The 17,816-nt window shown below is 44.6% G+C and overlaps 1 protein-coding gene and 1 long non-coding RNA gene across 3 annotated transcripts in view; both read right to left on the reverse strand.

Moving 5' to 3' along the window:
- LRP8 (LDL receptor related protein 8) overlaps positions 1-17,816 on the reverse strand; it is a 173,059-nt gene that overhangs the window by 106,767 nt on the left and 48,476 nt on the right. The gene's annotated exons all lie outside the window — the stretch shown is intronic.
- The window catches only part of LOC310903572, a 65,318-nt gene continuing 47,549 nt past the window's right edge, over positions 48-17,816 (reverse strand). The window contains exons 2-3 of the long non-coding RNA XR_014587607.1: positions 15,417-17,610; positions 48-8,715 (exon numbers count right to left, since the gene is read on the reverse strand). This is a non-coding gene — a long non-coding RNA (uncharacterized lncRNA). The remainder of the gene's footprint in view (positions 8,716-15,416; positions 17,611-17,816) is intronic.

Below are 17,816 nucleotides of genomic sequence, written 5' to 3' on the forward strand. Positions count from 1 at the left end.
CAGAAGTGTCAGACAGTCCTCGCTACAAAACTACAGCCAAGTACAAGAGACCTGCCAATCTTGAGCTATTGATCGCCCAAGGCAGAGACAGTTTCAGCTTTTGCTGCAGAAGCCTCTTGAGCACCGGACTCCCTCTGCTCCCAAACCCAACAGGCTCTCAGTGTCCACATGCCACCAGCCGAAATCCCCAAATGCTCCAAACGTGCTGTTTCCAGGCAATTCAGCATCAGCAGTTTCCACAATCACTTGGGATTTGTTCTTAACTTATTGCCTAGGTTGCAAATAAATTTCTTCCTGCAGTCAGCAGTATGGTAAATCCCTGGAGAGTTACCAGGGTGCTCTTTAGGGAAGTGGTTAAAAAAAAAAATAGTGTTTGTCAAACAATATTCTTGCCATAGGTCTTGAAAGTAATAAATAAGATCAGAAACAAATATCTCTAGTAAATTTTGCAAAAAAACTGTAGTGAAAATATAATCATGTTTGTGTATGAATTTGCATGTATTTTTCTTACGCATTCTGCTTTAAGATGAGCTGTAAAAGGAAGTAAATTTATTGCGCCTTTTTTCCTCCCTCTTGTTTTTATGAGCCACCAGGGAAGTTCCCGCACATTTTTTCTGCCTTTCTTTTTAAAATTAAACACACAGGTTTCATCTCCCTCCGAACATGTCAGAACTAGCAAGGTTACGTTATCACGGGTAGCAAAAATCTGATTAACTGAAATGGAAGGGATTTCTTCTTAATTGTATTTAAACCTATTAGATGGCAACAAGAAACTTCTGTTTTATTAAAAACACTGAAGAGAGAAGGAGCTCTCCTTGTTGCTAAGTATTCAGCAATGCTGATGCAGTTATGCAGCGAAATCTCTTAATCCATAACCGAGAATCACGGCTCAGAAACCTCCCCCAAAGAAGTGAGTCAGCGACACCCCTGCGAGCCCAGGTGACACGCGGGGGGAGCAGTGCGAAACCAGACAACGAAAATAAAGAAAAAGCATGGAATATTCACAAGCATTCCCCCCCCAGTCATAAGAACTAAACTAACTTTTATTCTCTAATGGGCTTTTCTTTATAAAATACGCTCCAACTTTGTCTATTTTGGAAGCGCACACCACACGTAAATTAGGTATAATTTATCAGCTAAATTATCTTTGTGGTAAAGGGCTGTTACTAAATCACATCACTGGAAAATTAATAATGAAACGGTTATTAGCAACCATAGGACATACACGCCACCCTCAGCATGTTTTTAATAATAAAGCAGCACTTACTTCTATGCCAGCTAACAGCAAACGCGTGCATTAACTTTCTTCAGAATACAGAGCACAGTTTGCTTGAAAGGCTGCTTACAAACCAAAACAAGCCAGTCTTTGCCTCATATGTAAGGCTAGAACATTATCGGGTGTTCGTGTTCATTTCCTAGTCAATAAAACTACAGACTTATTTCAAAAAGAAGGGAGAAACAGCAAAAAGAAAAGCTGATAGCGATAAATACATGGAAATACATGGCAGGAACTCTTGAAAGCAACACTCAAAACCAGATGATGCAAGAAGAAATTCTCCAGCAAAATTAAAGACTAACGACAATTAAAAGCATGCTAAAAACATGCAATAATGTAGATGTGCTCCAAAACAGTTTCAATTCCATAGCATAAGCCAACAAAATACTTCAATTTTAACAAGTGTCACAAGGATGTTTAAGAGCAGTTATTAAATTTAATCTGGTTAGGGCAGCAACCTATACTCAAGAGTTTAAGAGAACTGGCTGAGAGGAGACAACAAAAGAATTACTGTTTATTTTCATTAAATCTTGGAATACTCATATCATTCAGGAGACTCAGAGAAAGCCAATGTTATGTCAGAATTTGAACAATAAATTAGTGCTTATTGATCTGTCGACCTGATATCAGTTCTAACTAATCTAAGAGAGTGAACCACACTCATCTTTCATTTTAAGACAATCAACGTTGGTTAATTTGACGGGATCTTTTTATAAACTTGCTTTCCTTAACAGATTACAAGAAATACAGATATAATTTTCTTACAGAAATAAGAAGGATCAGGTTTTGCAGCTTGTGAAGATGTGAAGAGCAAAACAGGCAAGACTACCATGCTCCATTGGCTTTAAGTTGAAGCGAAGTTCAGACTAGAAGTATAACATCATTTCCAGGAGAAAATAAATCTGCAGTCATTGCTACAGGACTGGCAGTATACTCCGCAACACTAAGCTGATAAATGAAATTCAGACTTTCGAAGGGATGGAAGGGGGAGAAAGGGAACTATCTACCCGTGACACAAAGAGTAAATCCCATGCAATCACACAGGTGACAGCTCTGCTCTCACCAAAGAGAGCACCAAAACCCATAAGAATAAATGTGCAAGAAAGACTTCCACGTGTGTTGTCTCCATGGGCTGCTCACAGGGCAAGAGCAGGCCCAGACAGACAGAAGGACAGGCACTTTGACAAGAAACACTTGCTAATGCACTGCTGGTGCTGCCAGACTAGTTATTAACCTTCTAGAACAATTATTAGAGCAATAAAAAGAAAATTAAGAGTTATCTAGCTACTGCAAATTGGTATTATGAAAATGAGCCCTGATGTTATGAAATTTCACGTGCTTTGTAAGCCATTAGATACTGAGACGTACCGAAGTAGCTATCAAAGCAGTCAGGAAACGATCGCTGGAAAAGCGCCCGACCAACTGGTTAGCACAGGCCCTGATCACGCGAAGCACTGACCTGGCTAGGCTTGTCAAGCAGAATCCGCTGTCTATCATGTCAGAACAGCCAAGAAACCTGAGCTGGAAGATAAATAGATGAAAATGCTTCCCCACAGGCATCGTGCAGAACAGTGACCATCAACTATTAAAGAGTCCGAGTGGCACTGACACACTGTTTTGAAAGGCAGAGGCTACAGAGCCAGAGTTACACAAGGCCGGACCGAGGACATAGAGCCCCCCCAGCAGGCCACAAACCCTAACACCCCCGAGTGACCCTGGCTCGAGGAGCATTGTGTCCCAGGTGAAATCAAATCTCTTCAGGTACTTGCACACCAACGCAATGGGACCAACACAGCAGAAGTGACAAGTTGTGGGAAGAGGGGGCTGAGACTGTTCTGAGGTGACAAATAGAGGCTGCTGTTAACGTAAGAAAAATAATTGGTAACATCTGACAATAACTTAAGAGATAATGCAATTAGCTTAGTTAGAGTTTCTGGATTATCCTGAAAGAGCACGAGTGTCCAAAGGTTGTCCCGGTTTTATCAGCTCTTACACAGCTTCTGCCCGCTTACAAAGCAGACGGGGAGCATGCCTTGGAGTTGGGCACGAGCAGGAGTCATCTCTGTCCCACCCCTCAGCTGCTCTGCTGCCCCTCTGCCAGCTTCACACTGCTTGAAACCCCCCAGGATATTGTTAACACCCCAGATATGCTGTAAAACCTCCTCAGACACCGGTCCGAGCAGAATCCAGCTCTATTTTGGCTGGAGCAGCGTGGCCTGGTTCAGATCTAAGGCCAGGCAGCCTTTGCAAACTATTAACAAGGTAACGAGAAGGATTGCTGAGGAAAGATGAAATAAAACTACACACAGTATCAATAACGCCCAGATAAACAGAAATATAGGCAGACTTCGCTAGCTTTGGGTTACATTTTGCCTCATCTTTCGATGTGTTTGGAACATTAAGGCGGTTTCTCTGCAACATATGTAAAAACTTGTGAACACAAGTGGGTATTTTACAGTATTGAGTTATTTTTACTTGAACTTGTTTGAGATGGCCTACATAATTTATAGTTAGTGTATTAACTAGCGTTGCTTTCCCGAAGGCACGTTGATAAAACCCGAACGTTGTCAGATGTAGCGTACGGATTGTGAATGGCATTTGCCATCATTTACAGCTTTGCCAAACAAATTGTTTGAGCTAAAGATTTCTCACACATGGCCTACAGCACAGGCTGCACCTTTTATTGCCCATCCCCACCTTGAAGTCAGACAAAACATTTGCTATGGTAGTCTGCAAAGTCAGAGGAAAGTTCTTCCATTTAAAATAAATAAATAGTATGTGCAACATTTAATTTTAAGCACTGTTTCTGTTTCACATCTATTTACAAACCACCGCAGGAGGAAGAATCAGATGATCTTCCTTCCAGTCACCTCCTTGCAATAGTGAGGAGCTGAATCAGGAGATGTTACGTTGTACATGATTAGGGTCACAAACACTCGCAGCGTCTAAAGGGGCAGAGATCAGCGTGCAACAGTCACTCACCTTCCATTATTCATAAGGGTGCTCTGATAGCGTTCCCACAAACGCCCAGTGGTTAATGAATCCTGAAAGCTTTTAGTTCAAACAATTATTCCTCATGAAAATGTGTAACAAAGCATATTATTTGTTACTCTATTTGCTTCTCTCCATTTAAATTTCAATTGCTGAGCAGGAAGCAGAAACAATGCCAAGACTGTTGGGTGACAGCCACAGCAGAACAAATTATGAAGGTGAAGCAGCTGATGAGCACAAACGCTAGATAAAAATAAGACCTTCATAGCACATCGTGGTGAAGACCACGTGTCTATAAAATGAGGGTCAGCTTATGAATTATTTACAAGCCAAAATGGGGATATCACTACTATTTGTTACATTCAGTTCAAGACGGCTCCAGTCAACTCTGCCTTTACCTGGACAGTTATAATCTACAAAGTACTGACACTTGAGAACCACAGAGCAAAGCTCAGGTGGTACTAATAATCATAGAAATAGCATTAGGAGAGCCGCTTTCACTGACTCTAACCCTGCTTCCCACACGAGAGGGATGCTTGCTGGGAACGCTGCAGCTCAGAGCTAGCAGTGGAACCTCAGAGCCCTCCACGCTGCCCCGGCCAGAAGCAGAGATGTGCAGGGCTGCTAAGGGCAGACGGTCTTCAACCTGAGACTTGCTGAGCAGCACGATTTGAGCACGGAACTTCAGGACTGGCTGAAGAGTGGAGAGGGGCAAGTCAATTTGACTGGCTTTGAAGGCCAACCTGCCTGATAAAACCTTTCTGCCCCACGCAGCAGCGCTCTGCCTTCCCCCAGGAGATAGGCCAATCTTCACGCATCGCAAGGGAGAAAAATCCGGCTGCGTGCTTGCAGTGCTCCTCTCCCCACGGGTGAAAGGTGCATCGGGAGATGTTACAATCTGTTTCCATCTGAATTCCTTGAGCTGATAAGTGTTTCCAAGTGCCTGGGTTTCACCTCCCAGGGAGACTGGAGCTGGGAACTGCCCCATTATATCCGCGTGCTCTCTCACATACATACGTACATCGTCTTTCTACAGAGAAAACATTTGTTGTAAGCATATGGAGAAGCCCTGCTGGAGGCCAGCATTTAATGCTCTAGTTAATAACATTTTTAAAGAACAAAAAAAAGGGGAAGAAAAAAAAAAACAAACACGAAATTCAATGGGATGTGAACACAAATGGCATGTTCAATGACTCTCAGGTGTAACAGGATTTGCCAAGGCTTAAGCAAGCAAGCTTAAAGACTTCCTAGGGCTCAGATAAACAGACTTGGCCCCCACATAAAACATGGAACAATCAGCTGCCTGTATACACGCACACAAACACGTGAGAGGACAGGGGAATTTAGCCTGTTTGTGGTCATTTTGAGGTGCACTGACAGCAATTTGCATTAGGCAGGGCTTTCTAACATTCCCAAATACTACAGAACAGTTGTTCTAAATGTCAGACAACATTTAGTTGACTCGTCTTGCATGGTCCTCCTCTTCTGCGCAGGGAGTAGCAGCCGTCTGGCTGATGCTCTGGGTCGTTTTCCTCCTGGCTGGATTTCTCGATTTAGCTGCCAGCATTTTTGTTCTTTGATGACTGGGTTTTTAAGCTGGTACCCACTGCTGATGATAATGGCTAGTCAGGTCTATTACAGCACAGTGTAATACCAGCAGCCTACATCCCAGAAAAGGGAGGGAAAAAAAAAAAAGAGGTTGGAGCACAGAGAGGCAGAATGTGTGGGTATGGATTTCGCTCCAGGATCAGCTGTGCCTTCCTTGACTAATTAATCTGCGAGATCTGAACAGTCGGTAGAATGGAAAAAATGGGTCAAGTTGGCAGCATGGGACTTAAATAAATAAAAATGAGGCATTAGCTTAAACTGCATCTGTGCTTTGTCCAGGTTTGAAAACACAGTATAAAATGCAGTCTTAGAAAAATCAGTTGAACTGATGACAAGTTAGATGAAGGCACACTGTGAGGCTTCTTGCCTTACACACAGAAACAGCAGCATTGGTACCCCCAGAAACGACCAGCCTGTGACACTATCACAGTGCCGAGGACAGTGTGCATTTAACACGTGCAAATTCTGCAGGCTTCTTGCAGGGAAGTGTAACACCTAAAAGATAAAGGCACACAGCTACAGTTTGAATTTAAAATTTGTATTACGTGCACGTGTTTCTTTTCCAAAGTCTTGGAGGTCGCGAATAGGCAATGCCAAAGAAGGAAGCCCAGCACTCCATCCTGTGCATTACTACCTGCTCTCCTCACCCAGTCTGTGATTTGTGGCAGCAGAGGTGAAGGACTGACCAAGGAGAACGTTGTCATTCCTCGCCGCAAAATGAGCTCACATCTGACTGGGGTAAAACTGATTGCTCACCACAGGGACATGGAGCAGTGCTCAGGAACAATAACTTTGCTTTGTTGTGACAGTGAATTAATTTCATGATTCCTGCACTTCTCAGAGCTCAGTTGCCAATGAATTTGGTGCAGATGTTCAACAGATGAATTCAGTGTTTTGAGACCTGAAGACAAGCACCCTGGGACATCACAGAATCTGTACCCTTACCACCACAAAAAAAAAAAAAAAAGAAGAGGCAGGAGACCTACTTCCTTACAGCTTTGAGACCTCCATTCTTCATTCAAATGGCAGTAAAATCATTGCACAATTAAAGAAACCAGACGCCCATATGCCAGGAGGAAGCGCATGCAAGTCTTGTTTTTTCCAGGAAAACAAAGCCAAGCAGCTGAATGCACCTCATGACAAACCCAATCCTAACCACCTTCCCAGGAGACAGACCACCTCTCACAGTAAGGTAAGCTGTGGTGTACATTGAGTTGGTCTGAGGCTGCCAGCCATGTTCATGTCTAGGCACTAACCTCTTCTACAGCTCTCAAATGCAGCGCTGATTTAATCTGAGAAGAGTTACGGAAAATAACTTGTTCTCGCCTTTCTTCAGAGCGCCTCTTTTCCCACTTGCCTCTGCCCACTCCCTTCCTACCCTCGGAGCACGAGCAGACTTCGCTCGATCTGTTACCAGCTCTCATCTGGGATAAATCTCGCCTTGTAAGAGGTACCAAAGAATAAGAGCTGGGGCCTCAATAATGTTTTAAAAGGATCACTGAGCAGAACAACTTCGCAACACTAATCCTGGCTCCCAGTTGTGCACACAGACAACTGAGCCACCTGCCAACATTTAAAGCAAAAGACTTGAACAAATTTCTTTGGGAATTCACTGACCAACCTCCCTCCTCCTCCACAAAGGAAACGCTGTGCTCCGCTCATGCCCTCTTTGGGCAGATCACTCTCATCCTCTGTCCAGGATTTTATTTTGGTCTTGTAATTGTTGTCTGCTACAGAAGTTACTTAGGGCTACAGAAGACAAATGGCAGGCAAAAGCAGCTAAGAACCACTGAATTTGTCCAAAAGCATTACATGGCATATATTTCATTCTGTAACTTAACTAAGCAGCCACTATAAAAGCCCCAAACTCTTCTCCTTGTCCAGAAGCAATTCAGGCCCTGGGGAACGCTCATGAATAGTGGCTAATGTGGATGATGCCATCTATAATGCAACAGGGTAAAAATATATAATTAGCAGTTTTCTCTCAGGGTCACTTTTCTCTTGCTGTGGCTTTCGCTCAGCTTGCTTTCTCAGGCTGAGGACTGCTCTTACTTGCTGCAGGGCAAATCACGAACAAGCTCCAGTGAAGCCACCAGTGACACCCCAGTGAAAGAAATCCAGCTTGGTTTCTAGGGGTACTACTCAGCATTCATTAGTGCCACCTCAAATGTTCTTGTGAAACTCATCCAACCAAGAGGTTGGTCTCCCAGCTGTGCTGGGTATCACCAGGTCGCAATTTATAGCAAGAAAGAAGAAAACGTTCAACCTTCATCCACGTTAAAGCAAAAGCTGAGAGCAGAGCACGTGAAATGAATGAAAGGGATTTCACAGGAGCCATGAGCACACCAGGAACACAGCAGTAAGCTTTTACTGGGATCTTTGCACTTCTAGCAGTGTCTTAAAGACACTGAAAGAAGAGCTGTCACGACAAAGAACTGGAAGCATCTCTGAGGCAGGACTTTACCAGCACGGGTGGAAGGCATTTGCAGCTGGTTCTGTGGGACAGCAACTGCTTTCAGTTTCCTGTTAAAACCACCGCCCTCCTTTCTGCACACAACATTGGTAACATCTAGTTGTTTATGTTTCATGGGCATCATCAAAGGGCGGACGAGATTCATTCTTCCTACGGAGGCCTGCTATTGTCTTTCGTAGGCTTGCACCTCCTCTCCTAGCACATGCTTTGCGGTGCTGCCCTCTCATCTCACCCATTTGTCTGCTGCATCCCTTTCAGGGCAGTCAGCATCCTGGGTGCATTTCGCTGTCACTTCTTGGCAGGAAGGGGTCACTGCCCGTGGCACAAGAGCCTGTAACGCATTAACACAAATCTTCCACGTTGTCACCTGAAGCAGAGAGCACATCTTTAATTCTGTTTCACAGTAACCACCACAACCTGTGATGTCTCCTTGATTTACACATCTCCCCCTCACTCCCTCCCCGGCAGTTTTCTGCTCTTTTTCTCTGCCTAAAACTCACAGCACGCTTGAAAACTGTCAAGTGGTTTCCATTTGTATCCGGAATCTCAGTATTAATAATGCATTTTTACTCTATTATTTCTACACTTCCAGTGAAACTTCACAGCAAGCTGACAATTTCTGCCTTATAAACACTCCCATGACATGATTTCAAGAAATCTGGACGGCATCTACAGTAGCAACGGGAACTGCAGTTCAGCTACACGAGCCTCTGCTTTCAGGAGGGATGCTCGTGTCCTTCACTGTGTTACCTGGGACTTGTTATCATCAAGTCACTAAGACAGTGTGAAAGGTTTCAAACCCCAGCTGCTAGGGAAAGGCAAGCCCAGCTGTCTTCTGCTTGGAGAGGCCAGGAAAGCGAAGTGAAAATCACCTGCTTTATTCCCTGTACAACAAAGAGGGCAATAAGATAATACTGTCTCAAGAGCCAAGCAAGAAAACCATTCACACTTTCTTTCCTGACCTCCCAAAAAAAGGGAGTGCAGAGCAAGAGACCGCAGGCAGTAGGTCTGCAGAACAGCACAGATGGGCCATAACTCGACAGGAGCTCCTCCAAAATACAAGGCAAATGAGTGGCTCATTAAGGGTTATACTCAAAATGGTGTGGGGGCTCTGCAGCGCGCACAGGAGATAGCTGGGAGCACAACCAGGGCACAGAGGAGCTGTTTGGTGAACATCTGCTGTGAGGGTGCTGTGAGTACCTCAGAGCATGCCTCCCCCACAGTGGCTCTCATTCAGCCAGGAAACAGGGCTAAAACTTACCGGGAGAGGGGTAAGTAAGTAATGCTGGTAAGATAAACGAGTTTCAGAGGGACCCAGATGACTTGGCTAGTCCCTGGCACACGAGGGTCTGGTTTTGGTCACTAGGTTCATCTGCATCTCAGCCACTAAGCAACTCTCAAACCAAAGACCAGGTATTACTTTAGCGCAGGGAAACATAACATACAGCAGATACAGTGCCAAAATAAAAAGAAGAGGTCAGCTGCACGTCAGGTTCACCATCAGCAAGGGACAGGGACAAGTCCATGTGATTAGCCTTAGGGGACATCACCACCTCAATTACTTGCTTACTCTCAGAGGCACTAAACTGTTTTTACTTCTGTGACCCCTGAATTAAGCTGTTACGCCAACGCAAAGAGCTGCGAAGTATTTGGCACAGCAGCAGTCATCAACTTTCCGTGATGCAATATAAAACCCAGCGCTTTCTGCAAGGAAAGGAGGATTGACTATATTCAGGCTAAAGCCAAGGGATCATAAAAAGTGAGCCTCCAGGTCTGGAAGGCTGGTTTCAGATTGAATTCAATGTTCAGAATATTATTATGCTTTTCATGTTTTCTTCCTGCTTCTTTCACGAAGCCCCTCAACCTCCACCCTCTGCCTTCCTGCAAGTCACACCGATCCAACTTTGTCTCACATCCCCACCTTCCCTACTGCTCTCTAGCCCTCTGCAACCCTGCATGACGGGGATGTGCAAAAACCTCAACCCCTTCTCCTAAACTTGGGTTAGGCAACCCGCACTCGCTCTCTGGGTTCCTGTCAACATCTTCTTGGCTGTTCCTGCACTGCCAGAGCTGCCCACCTCCCCTTGCACGAACTGTGTTCTCCCTCCCCGAGTTCACCCGAGTCCTGCAGGCACCATGCACCGTCAGCGGCTCACAGTAGCCACGGACACGCGATCCATGACTCATGATTTGAGTCTGCGTTAAGCTGCTTTCCCAAACCCAAATCCAAATCATCTGACCAAGCACGCCTCAGAGTACGACCACAATCCGCCTTCAAAATTCAGTTCGGTGCCCAGGCCCTGTTTGATGAAGGAAAAGTCTCCCCTACTACTTCCTAACACACAATTTCTAGCCAGTTGGAGTGCTACAGAAATACCTCTGTAGTCAGGGTCCGGTCCATCCTACTACCACAGCTGTGGAAATACTTCTCTTAGCTGGATTTGTTACTTCTAGTATCCCATGCCAAAATTAAATATAGCATGGAACAAATTAGTAATAATAACTCTCATAGATAAGATACACAAATTAACCTGTTACTGCCATTAGAACTAAATAAGAGCAAGCAAACTGCTGCTGGCAGTAAGATTTGACATTTAAGCATGCATCGTGCACAGCCAGAGGAGCTCTGAGTGAGTGCAGATGAGAAATCCTCATCGTGTAACAGACGTTCAGCAGCTCATGGAAGAGATGCAACTGTGAAATGCATTTTGGTGCAGTCCAGTCCCTCAGTACAGCAGCAACAGGGGTGCACAGAAGAACATGCCAACGCAACAGAAGTTCCCGAACAACTGGAGTTTGGATAACTGTGGGAATACCAGCAGAGCTAAAAAGCTGTATTCGGGAATCATTATTTCATCAGTAAACACAGGGGGCCTAATTTTGTAGTCAACTACAGTGATATAAAAAATTACTGTGGAATCAGAGTAATCACACTGCAAGAAGAAAGTGTTAATACCAGAATTAGGTTTGCACTACCTGTGAAGAGATGGCCAACATCTGCTGCACTGCGCTTACGTTGCTCAAAGATGTGCGGCAGTCCCCGTACTTACAACAGGAGGTACAGCAAACAATCACTTTTGTTAGCAGTAAATGATACCCTCTAGCAGGTGCTGCAGAAAGTCTTACAAAGAGCTGTCTCACCGCTTATCAAAAAGAAAAAAAAGAGAACACAATAGCCTAATTTAGATATATCCTTTGTAAGCCATCATCAGTCAAAATTATATGAAAGCGATGCACAATATGTTCTCTACTTGATGTTTTAAATCACATCAACCATTATTAAAAAAGCAAAGTCTTCCACTGAACTATTAAAATTTCTTTACAACTTGGACCCACCCACAAGATTTTGGACTTTGCACTCATCCTATTACCAGGCCAGAAGCACGAGCTACCTGCTTGTTCCCAACACGAGCAGGTGAAACACAGACCAGAGACGTTCACTTTTACAGTACAGTTCTAATGTAAATGTCAAAAAAATTCTGTCTTGATTTTTATTTTTATTTTCCTCTAAATCATCTGTCATACTTTCTTTATTCTAGCAAAGTACAATCCCTTTTACGGAGATAGAGCTCAGGGAGCTTTATCTCCAGCTTCAGATCACATGTAAGATATTTCAAGTTCAGATAAAGAGCTAGATTAAAATAGTATCAGAGGCTGCAAAACACAGCTCCTATTGTCAATTCTTCACTGTGCCTTCAATGCCCTTTAAACAGAAATCCTCAAAGATTATTCTCAGGATTTGGAGAGAGGGAAAAAAAATAAAAAATCGAATATTACAATTCCAGGATGGAATCTAAGCATGCTTCTACAGGGATATTCACAAAGATTCACGCCCAGCCAAATTTTAATGAGGATATTAAAAGCTCATCTTCAACACAAATGCAAAGCCATCCCTGATTTCAAGTCATTAATGACTCAAGTTCTTCAGTGAGGACCAAACACACATGCACAGGTGAGATGGTGTTTTCCTTAGGTCTCTAATAAATAGCTTATCTTTCACTTCATCAATAAAATCTCTTCTGAAGCAGATGCAGACTACTCTGGGGTCTGGAGAGCTGAACTGGGACAACTGAAAGCAGGGTTTTAAAGGGGGACGTTTTGAACCAAATTAATCACAACCAGCGCCTCTGCTAGATCCATTTTACTCCAGTACAATACCTATGGCTGTGATATAGAGTCTCCGAACCAAACAAAAGGGAAGGAGAATGTGCCTTTGTTAACCAATCTCTGAGCAAAGAAAGAATAAATTGAAAGATAAGTAGTTTCTATACCTTTTGTGAATTACAGCTACAAAATGCTGTGAATAAGAATTGAGCATCCAGCTATGTTCATTACGCTTTCATTCTCATCTTCCCTTCCTGTGAGGGCATGCAGGAAAGCTGTATGTGGACTGCATATAAAGCCTCAAACTTATACACGCAGCTGTGTAATTCATGGGTTTCTGTAAATATCCAGCAAGATAACTAAATAGCAGGATCTATTTAGTATGCATCACCTCAAAAAAAAGTCTCTATACCTTGAAGAAGGAAATGCATCAATATAGCAAGAGTTTGTACTCCTTTATTCTCAGGATGTGAGATATGTCTCCTAAATACTACCCCTTCCTACTTATCTTAACCTATTAAGTCAGGATGTTGTCTGCAGTACTGGATGATTGCTTCATTTGCACAATTCACCAAGCATTGTTGAAAGTTCTCACAGAAACTGATGGAGCTAAGGGTAGAGCCCAACATTACACTATTACCTTTCCTGCAGTGCTGCTTCTTTATGAAGAAGAAAAAAGAAAAAGAACAAACACCCCCCCTCCCAAATCCCGTAGTCATGGCAGTGATTTCTCACTGCAGCAGCCCAGGGGAAGGTGCTGTGAACCAAGGCGTGGGGTTAGCGTAGGGGTGGACCTGGGAGGACAAACTTCTGAAGGTCATTTTTTCCACTTGTGAAAATGCAACGCTTAATTTGACCACGAATCAATTAGCCTCCAGCATATCTCACACACTGAGAATATCTATTATCTCAAGTCCTAAACAACAGCTCCCAAATTAGGGGAAACAAACCCCCACAACCACATCTAAACCAATCATACCTAAAACCTTTAGAGCCCCCTCTTTCCACCCTCTTCCTTCCAACCCAGTTAGGGTCAAAAGAGTAGTGAGTAACAGGGAAAATTCCTGCTAGGCTCATCCCTCAGTCCAGTGGGATCTCTAAACCCTTTATCAGCACTCACGATGAAAACACAAGATAATGCCCCCCGCTTAAGGTGAATTATGGCACACTGCAACGTGCGCTCACCAAGTGACGGGGACGTGCAGGGTGCAGGAAGGCAGGTCCTGCACCTCGCTGCGCCGAGCTGCGAGCACGCATCCAAAGCGGCGCCAGCATCTCAGCTTCCTGAGGCCTTCAGGGCCCTTTTTATAACATGCATTTCAGCCACTGGTTTATGACTCCCCCCCCAGCTCGATATACCAATTCGAGATAAACACGTTATTGGTCTATAACTTGAGAAACAAAAACTGCCATGGCAGCTTTATGGGAACGCTTTATTCAGAAAAAGCTCTTGTGCCAGTTGAACAGGCTTAAGCTGTAGCTTAAGACCGCAGCTTTTGCAGGTGTCACCGATTTCTCTTGAAGAGCTATCAGAAACTACCACAGAAGAGACACTCGTTTGCTGACCACAGCTACAGCCACACCAAAGGCTCCTCGGCTCACCTGACGAGTCAGGCTGAAGCTGCAGAGCTTTGGTCTGAGGCTCACAGACAGTCACAGATACAATTTCTTACGCAGACTGGTATTCACCTGCTCAATGACCTCCTGCTCAAGAGGGGGGCAGGATAGTCACAGTGGGAAATGAACAACAATTCTCCCCGCCACACAGCATCCACACTATGGAGTATGAAGAGCTGCACACATCCTGCATGGGTTTTGGCACCAGGAAGAATGCTTTGCTCTCTTCATCCCTTTCATACTCACTGCTAGAGACAGAACAGGACCTCCCGCACCTATTGTGAACTAAAACACAGCTTGTGTTTACTGTTTTAGGCATCTCCAGATCAGAACAGTATAACCAGTTGCAAGCAGTCAATGCCTAATTAAATGGGAAGTAAAAACAAGGAAAAAAAACTTATTAACCTAAACTGAACCTAAAATGATCACCAAAATCTGCAAGATGGATTTTCTTAAGAATTATTCACAAGAAAAGGCAAAAAGAAAGAGTAACAGGAACACAAATACTCTGGTAGCACTCTACTTGGTCACCTATGAAATGAATTTCCACTAGGTACAGGGAAGCACTGAAAGGCACAGTGAAACCACAAACAAACTTCAGGAAATTCTACAGAGACCAAGTCTCCTGTTAAAGTCAGGGAAAAAATAACAGAGCTCATTCGTCTTACATCCTTTGCCTAGCAAACATCATCAAATACACAGTCAGTGGGTTAACCTGAACTGCAGCAGAGTGAAAGGGTTCACAGAGGAGGAATTATTCTTCAGACTGCAAACTGGCTTCAGCAAAGCAAGAAGGGAGATTTTTCTGTAACAGCATGCGCATGCTGCTCTGACAGCACAAAGAAATTAAGTGTTGTGCACTAATATATCCAGCACTAGCTTCTGCTGGAGGCAGGATGTCAGCCACAAAGGGCCAATAGACTGATCCCATATGACAATCCCGTATTCCTGTGTATTTAACCATATAATTAAAACCTTCTGCTGCTACACATACTAATTACACGGACAGCATTTGTTTCAGGAGTCAGCAACCCCCTGACTGACAGCGTGGCAGCACCAGGTGACTGCAGCAGTTAGGCAAACGCTGACGATTTGGAACTGTCAGCGTTGGACACCCTGGTAGGGCTGGATGGAGAGCTTACACACATCTCCGCTGGACTCAGTAAGTACCTTTAAAATCACCAAAGACTGAATTGCTCCAAGCGTAAGAGATGTCCGTAACTGTCTCACAAAGAACCCCTGACAAAGCCAGAGCCCTAGGAACATCAGCTGGGCCTCCACAGAGGCTGCCTAGTAGCAAGGCAGAAGTTGCAGCTCAGGCCTGTGGCTAACCAAGGCTTCACCTACCTGCCTCCAGTGACAGTGCAGTGCCCAGTTCTGGTAATTGCCATAGATGGTGTCGTTCGCAGCGTGGCAATATGTCCTAAAGCTGACTAATCATGTGAAGGAAAAGCTGCACTGAGGAAGGAACAAGATTTAACTTGATATAATCTATCTGCCTCTTCCAACAGCACGTGCAGGTCTGCAACCAAAGCTCTGCCTGCCCCCAGGTGCATCTTATTGAGCCTCACCCCACAACCCCGCACAAAACCCAAGAGATTCCTGCAGACCTTCAGCTGGGCTTCACACCTCTAATGGACACTAATGCTTAGAGTTAACCCTTCCAGTTCTCAAGAAAAAGGCATTTCCAAATATAAAACAGTAGCCACAAACCTATCAGAGCAGCATTCTGGACTGCAGAATGACATGTGCATCTGAGGCCCAGCAAATTCCCCACTCCTGCGTGCAGGAAGCTCACGAGGTTGTGCCCAGCCTGCACAAACAGCTCCGCTGACCACACGCATTCAGTCATACTCAATCCTTTGAGGTTACCCCTCTTGCTCTCTGTATACATTAACAATCTGGTTTCTTTGAGGGAACCTCAGACCTCATGATGACAGCAAGCTCTGGCCACCACACAGCCTGTGGGCTGAGGCCCGGCTGCCGGGGAGGTAACCCAACGCCCCGCAGCAGCACGGCCTCTGGTCGGGAGATGCGGCACCGCTGTCTGGCTCTCCTTAATCCCTGCTGCTTGGAGGCCTCCAGGAAATGGATGGCTGTAATCACCACGCTGCCTTTTAACGGGAAGGACAGTGTTAGATGTCATCAGCCGTTCGCTGTCACACTGCATCGTCCACAAGAGATAATGAGCCCAGAGGCTGCGCCGCTGCAGCCCCTTTGGTGTGATAGCCACCACAGGACTTCGTGGCACACCCTGACAAGAGTCTGTCCTGGAGGCTCTTGCAGGCACAAGGCACACCTGTCTCTCCACACCTGTGTTTTTTCTTGCAGATTTGCACTGAGGGTTGAGGATGAACTTTCTCCTTTCTCACAGCAGAAACTTGCAGCCCACAAGGAAACAAACACTTAGTACAGCTCTTTAAGGGTTGCTTTGGCTTAAAAAAGTATCCCTTACTGTGTTTAGCAGGAACTTTGAAAATCACTTCCATTACAGGCACCCACAATTGTAACCTGCTGGACCACATCCTGTCTTTTCCCTCTTTTTTGTTTAATCCTGGATGTTAGAGAATTATGATGTTAACACTTATGTTCATTTTCCCCTTCCTAACTGCAGTGAAACGTTAACTGAATTTTTCCAGCACCTCCCCATGCTTTTCTGTTCCCATTGACAACCCCCTTCCAGCTGGGCGCAGTAAACCTGCGCTGCCGAGCGAAGGCAGCGAGACCCCACGCTGAGTCACAGCGAGCGGAGGCACAAACAGCTCCACTGGATACCGAAAAAACAAAACAACAAACCAAACCCAGACCTTGGATGCTTATTTAAAGATACACAGTGTTTATCTAAAGAGCTGGTACTGACCAGAGGGGCTAATGAAGTCAAAACATTTCTAATTTGTGAAACTTTAGCCAAATTTACTGATGGGGGATACCAAACTAAGCTATACGCAATCATGAGGCATTAATAAATGCCAGCACAGTGAGCTAGGCTCAGAGCTCGGTGACACTGGAATAAATCCAGCTGCAACTTACAGCAGCAGGAAAGCTCTGTCCTTGCAAACCTATCCAATGGGCCATGGGAAGATTTTAACTGCAGAGAATAAGGGCTAGGGAGGACCCATCCATCTCCACCCTGTAACACTCCTGGATTGGTTTAATTGCACAGCATCCTTCAAACACTGCAACTGCCCCTGTTTTTGCACTACGCCACGGTATTACAATTATTTAATCCTGTATTATCTTCTTGAGCTTCTGCCTACACGTGGCTTCTAGAAAGAAACCGATAAGGAAACCATACAGCAACTATTAGCCCATTCATTATGTAAGTAATAATCTGGAGAAATAAAGCAAGAACAAATCCGTAACATCAGTAGGATGGCTAGGTACCCGATTTCCCAAGTGAATGGCAATTTGCTAAGGTTACCTGAACGGCACAGGGATTGCAGATTGCACCCACACTGACAGATAACATTTTATAGTTTTGATCCGTGACTTATTTGAAGAAATGCACTTGCAAAGCAAGATGTGAGAAAGAGTAGATGACCTGAAACAGGAAAAAATGGACTGTGTTAAGCATGCAGGATTCAAGCATGCGAGGTTTCATTCTGCTTTCACACCACCATTGATCCCATTAACTTCCACGGGAACAGGCTTGATTTACTCAATGGTAAACAGCCGAAACGAGTCCTGCAGATGGAGTCTAGCAGAGCACTTAATTTTTAGCACGGCAGGCTCCCCTGTGTTTGTTTA

The sequence above is a fragment of the Anser anser genome, assembly GCF_964211835.1.
Source record: "Anser anser genome assembly, chromosome: 8".
Lineage (NCBI taxonomy): Eukaryota > Metazoa > Chordata > Aves > Anseriformes > Anatidae > Anser > Anser anser.